This window comes from Arachis hypogaea, chromosome 18, assembly GCF_003086295.3.
Source record: "Arachis hypogaea cultivar Tifrunner chromosome 18, arahy.Tifrunner.gnm2.J5K5, whole genome shotgun sequence".
Classification (NCBI taxonomy): domain Eukaryota; kingdom Viridiplantae; phylum Streptophyta; class Magnoliopsida; order Fabales; family Fabaceae; genus Arachis; species Arachis hypogaea.
Genome location: NC_092053.1, coordinates 50516015 through 50527913, shown reverse-complemented (window position 1 = coordinate 50527913; position 11899 = coordinate 50516015). Strand labels below are relative to the sequence as shown.

Sequence of the window (11899 nt, the reverse complement as noted above, 5' to 3'; positions counted from 1 at the left end):
AAACAATCCAAAAATGAAAGTGTAATTCTAAGTTTGGTGTTCCACCAAAGGATCTTAGTTAGAATCACACTCCACTCCCAAAGCACATTGCTAGCTCCAACCAATCAAGGAAAACCACTTAGATGTAGTTAGAATTTAGTTAATAATTGTTTTGTTAATAACAAGATATGAGGTTCTCTGCATATATGCAAGGTTTTGTACTGGACAAAGAACTAAGTTTGGTGTTCACACACCAAATTAAGTTCAGAAGTCACAAGCATACATGCAAGCTAACTATTCCTCAAGTGCTTTGGGAACAAGCAACTTCCAATAACTTTGAAGGAATCTTATGAGGAAATGGTGCACCTTCACCCAAAGAAGTGAGGTAGCAAAGACTAGGATGATGACAAAAAGAGGGCAACTAGAAACCATCATCCGAAGGTTGTATTGTTACTTAATTCCATGTACTTAGAATGTTGAAAGTTGGAAGTCCGAATGCACTTTTGATTAATAGTTACTCGTTAGTTGGAACCCTTTTAAATTCTGTCTTTTAAGTTTTTCATTGCTTAGGTCTAGAATTGCTAGTCTGAATGTCATTACTGCATCATTTCCTTACTTACTTGTATGCTTGTCCTTTTGAATCAAATGAAAAGAGAATGAGTGTTTTATAAAAGACCAGAGTGGAGTTCATACTAAGGAGTAAGTTCCTAAGTTTGTGGTGTAGTCATAAGTTAGCTAAGTTGGTTCACCAACAAGGTGGGAAGACAACTATCTGTCCTAAATCATATGCTTTGAACACACCCCATGAGACTAGCTAAATAACAAGATCCTAATAAGAAAAAGGGAAAGAATAATCAAAGTTGAAGAATAAAGGAAAAATAGTAAGAAAAGAGGCTAGACACCAAGGGTTTAAGTCTTGAGGGATGTATCTGTGGTGTTCCTATACCAAGGATCTGCTTGGATTACTAAGCTCTCAAGGGTGCTTTATCACCTGGTAACTTGGGTTAACTAACCCGGGATTATCAGCTAAAAGTCCACTATTAAGAGCAATCTTTGCTACAGAACATTTAGTAACCCAAAGAGGTGCTGGACACCAATACCTCAAGGAAAGAAAATAAATAAACCATGTGCCTGTGGTGTGTATGTATGGGGGAGAGACTTGAGGAAGTAAGTCCTTAGGGGTGTTTCAACACCTATCACCTTGAACCAACTGGTTCGGGAGTGTTGGCTGAAAGCTTATTTTAAAGAGTTGCCCCTTTACAGAGCACTTATCCTGAGAACACAAATAAGCCCTGAATTGACAAGAAACAAAAGGGATCAATGAATAAAAGTCTCATGGGATGCAAGCAAAGTGAGTATTCTAGGACATGATAAAAGTCTGAAAGACAGTGAAGGAATTAACCTAAGTTGCTATGCATGAAACCACCATAAAACCAGGGACATGACTTCCACAAGAATGACTCATTTTCTCTTGGCATTCCATTCATCATTCTCTTGTTCCAGTACTTGCTTAGGGACAAGCAAGCTTTAAGTTTGGTGTTGTGATGCCAGGGCATTTTGGCCAGTTTCACAGACCTTTTCTTTACTGTTTTTAAGGTAGTTTCATGCATTTTCTTAGAAAATAAGCTAGTTTTGGGTAGATATTCACTTACATCTTGATTCAAGCATACATTGTGCACTTTACATGATTTCATGAGAATTTTGCATGAATTATATGACAAATTAGAGGATGCATGTCTCATGATTTGGATTAGAACTTTGATGCACTTTATTGCTTGATTTCAGGACAAAGGAAGCAAGGAAGAACCACGTTAGCAGCCACGTTAGTCTAACTAACGTGACCACTAACATGGAATGGGAGCAAGCTTGCAACGTTAATGAGAAAAATAATCACCAATAACGCCCTCGAAGCCATAATAACCCACGTTAACAGTCACGTTAACTAAGTTAACGTGAACTCTAACATGGAAGAAAGAAAATGGAGCCAACGTTAGTGACACTTACCTTTGTCACTAACGTTGGACCAAGCTCATAAGTGGCCACGTTAAGAGCCATGTTAACTTAGTTAACATGGACTCTAACGTTAAGAAGCAAAAGAGAAGCCAACGTTAGTGACATTCACCTTTGTCACTAACGTTGGTCAAGCCTCCATAAGCCACCTTAACTTAGTTAACGTGGAAGCTAACGTGGAGAGAGCAATTGATAGCCAACGTTAGTGACACTTACCTTTGTCACTAACGTTGCGGTGAAACACCAAGAGCCACCATGAGCAACGTTAACTCCCATGTTAACTTAGTTAACGTGGAAGCTAACATGGATAAAGAGATGATGAGCCAACATTAGTGACACTTACCTTTGTCACTAACGTTGGAGATGGCTAGCATGACTACGCTAGAAGCCACGTTAACTTAGTTAACGTTGACTCTAACGTGGGAAATAGGGGCACATTGGAACGTTAGTGACAAAGGTAAGTGTCACTAATGTTCTCGAAGGATTGGCATTACTACGTTAGAAGCCACGTTAACCTAGTTAACGTGGATGCTAACGTAGGAACAAGGGAGGACTCTCCACGTTATTGGGAAAGGTAAGTCCCAATAACGTGTGCGAAGGACCAAGAGGCAAAGTTAGTGGTCACACGTTAGTGCCACTAACGTTGAAGTCAACGTGATCATATTTAGGTTAGGAACGTTAGTGAAAAAGGTGATTGTCACTAACGTTCTCGAACCCACACTTTCACTTAATGTTGACACCACTAACGTCCTGAGCCAAAGTCCTTGCCTACTTCACCTTTTCTCTTTGCAAGCAAAGCTAAGCCCAATGAAAAGGATAACTACTTCAAACTCAAGATTCAGAGGCCCATACCCAAGACTTGAAGAGCCAACTAGAAGATGAGAAGAGTATTATATATAGGAGTAGCTTTGAATTAGTTGGGGAGTTGGAAACTTTAGGGAGCCTTTGGCATAGAACTACTCTCTGTATTTTACTTTCTCTGCACTTCTAGTTTTACTTTCATCATGTATTCTCCATCTTGGTTTTCATTTTCCAGAGCTATGAACAACTAAATCCCTTTCATTGGGTTAGGGAGCTTTGTTATAATTTGATGGATCAATATTAGTTTTCATTCTCCTTCTTCTATCTTTTCTCTTGATTTTACTAGAAAGCTTTCGATCTTCATCCAATTGGGTAGTTATCTTAGAAAAGAAGCTATTCATACTTGGATCTCTTCTGAATCTTGAAAGAGGAATGAAGAGATCATGCTAGAAATACTTTCTCATGCTGGAGCAAATTGGGTTTGGATGGATATGTGACTATAATCCTACCAACACTTTATTTGGGAAATGCATGTGGTATAATCAGTGACCATACTTCATCTCTTCTCATGAGCAATTGACCAAGGAATTGGCTATTGATCAAGATTTGAGAGATTGAATTACCAAGAAATTGGAATTCGATCACTTAAGATTGCCAAGGAGATCAATGAATGCATTGATTGAGGAAGAGATGAAAATGAACTTGATCCAGAGAATGCAACATCTCCTGAGCCCAATGAACTCCCCATTTCTGATCTTACCCATTCTCTTTAATTTCTACCATTTACTTTTATGAGCAATTGATGCACGGAAAACTTGTCTCACAACAAATCTCCCTTCGGCAAGTGTACCGAATTTGTCGTCAAGTAAAAACTCACAATAGAGTGAGGTTGAATCCCACAGGGATTGATTGATCAAGCAACTTTAATTAGAAGAATGTTCTAGTTGAGCAAATTCAGAATTTGGGTTGAGAGTTGCAGAAAATAAAATGGCGGGAATATAAAAAACAGAAAAGTAAATCCTAGAATTAAAGGACTGGAAGTAAATGACTGAAAATAAATTGCAGAATTGTAAATGGGAATGGAGGATTTGCTCATAAAAGTAAATGGCAGAAATTAAAGAGAATGGGTAAGATCAGAGATGGGGAGTTCATTGGGCTTAGGAGATGTTGCAATTCTCCGGATCAAGTTCATTTTCATCTCTTCCTCAATCAATGCACTCATTGATCTCCTTGGAAATCTTAATTGATTGAATTACAATTTCTTGCAATTCAATCTCTCAAATCTTGATCAATAGCGAATTCCTTGGTCAATTGCTCATGAGAAGAGATGCAGTATGGTCACTGATTATACCACATGCATTTTCCAAATCAAGTATTGAGAGGGTTATAGTCACATACCCATCCAAACCCAATTTGGTCCAGCTTGAGAAAGCATTTCTAGCTTGATCTCTTCATTCCTCTTTCAAGGTTCAGAAGAGATCCAAGTTTGAATAGCTTCTTTTCCAAGATAACTACTCAATTGGATGAAGATTGAAAGCTTTCAAGTAAAATCAAGAGAAAAGATAGAAGAAGAATAATGAAAATTAGTATTGATCCATCAAATTACAACAGAGCTCCCTAACCCAATGAAAGGGGTTTAGTTGTTCATAGATCTTGAAAATGAAAACAAGGATGGAGAATACATCCTAAAACTAGAAAATGCAGAGAAAGTAAAATACAGAGAGTAGTTCTCTTTTTCTAACTTTTAGAACTCTTCAACAATTCAAAGCTACTCCTATATATACTACTTTTCTCAGCTTCTAGTTGGCTCTTCAAGTCTTGGGCCTTTGGATCTTGAGTTTGAAGCAGTTCTCTTCTTCATTTGGGCTTGGCTTTACTTGCAGAGAGAAAATGTGAAGTGGGCAGAGACTTTAGCTCGGGACGTTAGGGGTGTAAACGTTTAGTGAAAAATATGAGTTCGAGAACGTTAGTGACAATCAACTTTCTCACTAACGCTACTAAATAAAAGCCACGTTAACTTCAACGTTAGTGGCAAAAACGTTGCCACTAACGTTGCCTCTAAGTCCTTTGCACACGTTATTAAGACTTAACATTCCCAATAACTTTGAAAAGCCCCATTTATTCCCACGTTAGAGCCCACGTTAACTTAGTTAACAAGGCTCTTTAACGTGGGCTTGCCATCCTTCGAGAACGTTAGTGACACTCAACATTGTCACTAACGTTCCAAGGTGCCCCTATGTCTCACGTTAGAGTCCACGTTAATTAAGTTAACGTGGTTTCTAACGTGGCCATGCTTAGCCATCCCCAACGTTAGTGACAATGTTGAGTGTCACTAACGTTGGCCATTCTTTCACTCATCAACGTTAGCTTCCACGTTAACTAAGTTAACGTGGAAGTTAAAGTGGCTCCTTGGGGGGTTGTGTGGTTGCTTCCAACGTTAGTGACAATGTTGGGTGTCACTAACGTGGTCGACCACTCTTGCTTCTTATGTTAGCTCCCACGTTAACCAAGTTAACGTGGGAGTTAACGTGGGAGTTAACGTGGTATATTTCTCCTTAGGCCAACGTTAGTGAGAATGTTGAATGTCACTAACGTTGGCGTTTCTTCCCCTCTTTAGCGTTAGAGGCCACATTAACTAAGTTAACGTGGACTCTAACGTGGCCACTTATGAGCATTTGCCAACGTTAGTGACAATGTTAAGTGTCACTAACGTTGGCTCAACTTCCCTTCTCCACGTTAGAGTTCACGTTAACTTAGTTAACGTGACTCTTAACGTGGTCAATGATGGCTTCGAGAGCGTTATTGGCAATCACTTTTCTCATTAACTTTGCAAGTTACCTCCCATTCCTTGCTTCCTTTGATCCTGAAATCAAGCAATAGAGTGCATCAAAGTTCTAGTCTAAGTCATGGGTAATGCAACATACAATTTGTCACTAAACTCATGCAAAATCCTCATGAAATAATGTAAAATGCACAATGTATGCTTGAATCAAGTTGTAAGTGAATATCTACCCAAAACTAGCTTATTTCCTAAGGAAATGCATGAAACTAACCTAAAAACAGTAAAGAAAAGGTCAGTGAAACTGGCCAAGATGCCTTGGCATCACACCACCAAACTTAAAGCTTGCTTGTCCCTAAGCAAGTACTGGAACAAGAGAATGATGAATGGAATGCCAAGAGCAATGAGTCATTCTTGTGGAAGTCATATTACTGATTTTATGGTGGTTTCATGCATAGCAACTTAGGTTCATTCCTGGCTTTCAGACCTTTATCATGTCTTAAAACACTCACTTTACTTACATCCTATGAGACTTTTATTCATTGATCCCTTTATTGTCACTTCAGAGCTTATTGGTGTTCTTAGGCTAAGTGCTCTGTAAGGGGGCAACTTTTAAGATAATCTTTCAGCCAACACTCCCGAACCAGTTGGTTCAAGGTGCTAGGTGTTGAAGCACCCCTAAGGACTTACTCCCTCAAGTCTCTCCCCCATACATACACACCACAGGCATATAGTTCATTTATTTTCCTTCTTGAGACCTTGGTGTCCAGCACCTCTTTAGGTTACTAAATGCTCTGTGGTGAGGGTTACTCTTGATAATGGACTTTCAGCTGATAATCCCGGGTTAGTTAACCCAAGTTACCAAGTGATAAGGCACCCCTAAGAGCTTATTCATCCAAGTAGATACCTCAAACAGGAGCACCACAGACACATGCCTCAAGATTGAAACCATTGGTGCCTAGCCTTATTGCTTACTCTTTTTCTTTTCTTTTTCCACTTTCATTATTCTTTTCTCTTTCTCTTATTAGGATCTTGTCATATACTTAGTCTCATGAGGTGTGTTCAAAGCAAAGTATTCAGGCCAGATAGTTGTCATCCCACCTTATGGTTGAACCAACTTAGCTAACTTATGATCATACCACAAATTCATGAATGTACTCCATAATATGAACTCTACTCTGGTCTTTTGAAACATAAGCATTCTCTCTTCATTTGATTTTAAGGGACAAGCATATAAGTAAGTAAAGTAGGGATGCAGTGACATAAAGACTAGTGCACATAGACTTTCTTCAATACCAAAAACTTAAAAGACATAATTGAAAAAGGTTTAAACATAACATGGAAGCAAGTTCTATTTCATACAAGATCTTCCTTATTTAAAACATAGAGAAAGATGGAACAAAGAAGGAACTCCACCACCTTTTACTGTTGTGGATGTCCATGCTCTTTTCCTTGCTTGTCCTCCTTGTTTCCTCTTGCATTTCCTTGCATCCGTGCCAATCTTGCTTGCTTCCAATCCTCAAGTGCCTTCCTCACTGACTCATGACTCTCTTCCACCCTTTGTCTTTCCTTTCATGCTAATTCATCCTTCATTTCGTCATACTTGGCTATTTCTGGATGCAATATTGGCAGCTGTCCCACTAAGTAGCCGAGCCTAGCTTGAGTGTTTATGTGATGTCCTGTTTCGCTCATGTAAACTCCTTCTGCGAATGCCCTTTGCTCGTCCAATAGTTCTGCCTGTTCTATTTGTCTTCGATGCATCTCATGTATGTGTGCCCCTTGATGTGCTTGGATGTTGATTAGCCTCTGGGTGGATTCTTGTTGCTCGTTTTGCCTTTGTTCCATCCTGTTGAATGTTTCTCCCCATTGTTGTCCTTGACTTAGTTGCTGTTCCATCATTTGCCTTTGCCACTCACCTTGCTGAGTCATCTATCTTGAGAGTGTTTCCTCTTGCTGCCCTATCATCTGTAGTTGAAGCTCTTTCTGTGCTCCTTGGCTTTCCAAATATTGTCTAGACAAGCCATCAATGGCCTCCTGCAAGTGGTGCATGTCCAAGGTCTGTTGTGCTTGACCCTCTAAGACTTGTCCTTCCACTACTTGAGGGGTTGTCCTCTTCCTTTGCTTCCACTGCGGCAAAGGGGATGCTGCAGCATTCATCCTTCGTACAGTTATTGGGATGCCTTCCTTTATCCACATGGGGTTCTCATCTTCAAAAACTACCCCAGCTTTCTTGCATATTCGGTAAATAGTGCTGGGGTAACCTAACGTTCCTCTTGAGTCGCTTTTCTCTGCCATCTTTCTAATACCTTCAGCTACGAGTTCATCAACTTTGATTTCTCCTCCCTTCAGTATACAGTGCACCATTGTGGCTCTCTTGACATTCACCTCCGAGTTGTTTGCAGCTGGGAGAATAGACCTTCTCGCTAGCTCAAACCACCCCTTGGCTTCAGGAGTGAGATCTGTTCTCTTGATGAACTTTGGTTTATTTCCCGCACCCCTTTCCCAGTCAGCTCCTGGTACACAAATATCTTGCAGAATCTGGTCATAATTGGGGTTGTCCAATCTTGAGTGATAGCTTTCTTCTTCAAATTGTATAGACCGTAGCTTCAATGCCCTCATGACACTCATGGGACCAAAGTCCACCATCTTTCCTCTCACAAAGCTTGTGTAAGACTCATCCTTCTTATCATATCGAACCGCATTTGCATAAAATTCTCTTATGAGGTTTGCATTCACCTTAATGACCGGGTCAGTGAGGAGCTCCCATATTCTCCTTTCTATCTTCTCTGTGATTTCGGGGCACTCAGTCTTTTTAACTTGAAATCCCAGCTCATAAATGATTTCCTTATCAACCATCCACCCGTATTGCAATGCATGATGGAAGCTTCTAAATCTCTTTTCATCATATGGGTGTTCTTCCATGGATTCCTTTCCCTTCCTTCTTTTAGAACCCGAAGACGCCATGAATGATAGTTAATATGTGAAGGTGGCAAAGTTGTGGAGATTTTTGGTTATTTAAGGTTTTATTGCGATGAAGAGAGTGAGGTGGGAAAAAGGTTTTTAATGGGGTACGGAGTGTCTTATACCGAAATGGAGAGTGGTGAAGATTGGGTAATGACAATGAAGGTGGGTACGGAACAAGGGTCCTTTATATAGAGAAGTTGTGAGAGCATGGAGGGTGTGGATTGATTGAGTGGTTACTTGATGGACGGTTGGGGTGATGCATGGATAAAAGACAAGGATCATCACTTTATGAATGAGATTGCTCGGTCTTTTAGGGGTTCCATTTTTCCAATGTTGCATGGCAACATTTTCCAATGTATTCCCTTTTTAGAACAAGTGTGTAGCCCTTCCTTTTGTGGTGTCCGATCCTTCTTTGTTTAATTGTCCAATCCATCCCTTTTTATGCTTTTTTTCTTTTCCTATAAAGATTTAAAATAAGGAAATTAATATCATAAAAATTAAACTCTACGGCTAGAATAATAAAGAGAAGAAAAAGAGTTTGTTTATTTATGAATTTTAACTAACTAACTACTTGTGTATCCTTATGCATTTTGGTGGCACCATGGGGTGACACCAAACTTAGTTTGAAGCAATGTGATGAAAAGTTTTGTTCAAAGCTCCCAAGACTAGCATGCATCTTGGTTTGCTTTGAACACCAAACTTGTTCTTCACTATATACTGCATGATAAAGATTTCACCAAGTGTTTGTCAAGTTTGGGTTGAAATTCATAAACATTGATTTATTCATTATTTTAAAAAATATAAAACATGGGTTGCCTCCCATGAAGCGCTTCTTTAGCGTCACTAGCTTGATGTTTTTCCCTCATCAGGGTGGTTGGTAGTGCTTAAAGTCGTCTCCTCTTGCTGTGGACTTATATCCATTGATTGGATCAATGATCTCCACATGTTCCAGGGAAAGAACTCTGTTGATAGTGAAGACTGTGGGTAACTGAGATGGTACAGTAGGGAGATTAGGGAAAATATCTGGGAAGTAAGCTGAGACAACTCTATCCCCTGGAGAGAAGTCTTCCGTAGGGATCTTCTTGTTCCTCCACCTCCTTGGTACTTTCTTCTTTGTTTCTTTTGAGGTTGCCTTCCCCTTGGTGACCTCTTTTTCTAAAGGAGTTGTGATGCTGTCTTCACCTGCCTTTAGAGGTTTAGGTTCCTCCAACTTTTCCTTGAGCTGTGGCAATTGCTGTTTTCCTTGTTTATCTATTAAGGGGATCTCAGAATGAACTGGCTGTGCTTCAGTGCTTGTTTCCTCCTTCAGTGTCTCATTATCATTTGTGCTTAGTTCCTTGTCCTCTTGATCTGTTTCTTGTGAGAGTTTGAAAACATTGAAGCTGAGTCGTTCATCATGGATTCTCAATATTAGCTCCCCTTTCTCTACATCGATAAGTGCTCTGGCCGTAGCTAGGAATGGTCTTCCCAATATGATTGGATGAGTGTGACTCTCTTCCATGTCCAGGATGACAAAGTCTGTTGGGAGAAAATATTTCCCAACCTTTAACAACACATTTTCCACCACTCCTATTGCTTGCTTTTGAGTTTTGTCAGCCAGTCTGATGATTACATCTGTGGGCATTATCTCATTGATCTGCAGCCTCTTCACCAGGGATAAGGGCAATAAGTTGATGCTGGCCCCCAAATCACATAGTGCTCTATCGAACATAGTTTCACCTATGGCACAAGGGATGTGAAAACTCCCTGGGTTTCTTCTTTTTGTAGGCAACTCAGGTTGAATAAGGGCACTACATTCCTTGTTCATCACTATAGTCTGGCCTCCTTTGAGTGAGCTTTTCCTGGGAAGAAGTTCCTTCATATACTTGATGAATGCAGGCATTTGTTGAATTTCCTTGATGAATGGTATGTTTACATGCAGAGATGCAAATAAGTCTAGGAACCTTGAGTATATTCTTTTTCCCATAGCACCATTGAGCAGTTGAGGGAAGGGTGCATAGAGCTTCAGCAGCTCTTGTTGTGAGATTTCTGGTTCTTGGTGATCTTTATCCTCCTCCTTTGTTGAGTTGTCTTCAGGTTGTTCGAAAAGTGTGTCTTGCTTGTCTTCAGTCTCTTGATCACTTGTAGTGACCATTTTGTAATATTCCCATCTTACTTTCTTTGCTTCTCCTTTGGAGTTTTTCTCCGTGTCACTTGGGAAGCTATCAGTAGGTTTGGGAATCTTCTCAGCTAAATATCCCACCTGGAATTCCAGCTTCCTAATGGTCTCTCCCTGGTTCTTAATATTGGCTCGCACCTCCTCTTTGAACACTTTATTTTCTTGAATCTCTTGGCATATTCCTTCAAGTAAGGCTTCAATCTTAGAGATCTTGTCATCAATTGATGAGTGATTCGGAGCAGATGTGCTGTTTTGGTTTTGATAAGCATGTGGAGAAGTGTTGTTGTGGGGGTGTTGAGATATCCTCTATGTGAATTGCTGGTGAGCTGCATTGTTGTTGGAGTTGTAACGTCTCTGGTCTTGGTTTTGATCTTGCTCACTTCCCCACCCAAAGTTTGGGTGGTTTCTCCATCCAGGGTTGTAGGTCTTGGAGTATAGATCATAATTTTTCCTTGGTGAATTCCCAATGTAGTTGGCTTGCTCCTGACTACCCTCTGCTTCTTCATTCACTCCTTCTTGGGTTGTTGATGAAGTGGAGATTGTTGCTACTTGGTTCATCTCCATCTTCTTGGTGAGGTCAGCCAGCTGCTGGGTAATGAGCTTGTTTTAGGCCAACAGAGCATCTACATTGTTTAGCTCCATTACTCCTCTTGTGTTCCCTCTTTCGGAAGCATAGAAGTAGTCGTTCTCTGATACTGTTTCAATAACATCTATGGCTTCCTCAATAGTCTTCTTCTTGTTCAAAGATCCTCCGGATGAATGGTCTACGGCCTTCTTTGACTCATAAGAGAGTCCTTCATAGAAAATGTGCAGCTGCACCCATTCGTTGAACATATCTGGTGGGCACCTCCTTGTTAGGTCTTTAAACCTCTCCCATGCTTCATATAGAGTCTCACCATCTTGTTGCCTAAAAGTTTGGACCTCAGCTCTCAGCCTATTGATTCGTTGAGGAGGGTAAAATCTTGCTAAGAATTTGTTCACCATGTCTTCCCAAGTTGTCAAGCTTTCCCTTGGGAAAGATTCCAGCCACTTGGCTGCTTTGTCCCTAAGTGATAATGGAAATAGGAGCAGTCTAGAGGCGTCAGGATGAACACCATTAGACTTCACTGTGTCATATATTCTCAGGAAGGTGGTTAAATGTTGATTGGGGTCTTCTTGAACACCTCCTCCAAACGAACAGTTGTTCTGAACAAGGGTGATGAACTGAG

At 40.3% G+C, this 11899-nt stretch overlaps 1 non-coding gene across 1 annotated transcript; it reads left to right on the top strand.

The window, feature by feature from the left end:
* The first annotated feature begins 11520 nt into the window (after window positions 1–11520).
* LOC112773946 (small nucleolar RNA R71) lies at window positions 11521–11627 on the top strand. The gene has a single exon (XR_003188465.1). It is a non-coding gene; the product is annotated as a small nucleolar RNA R71 (small nucleolar RNA).
* Window positions 11628–11899: the final 272 nt, after the last annotated feature.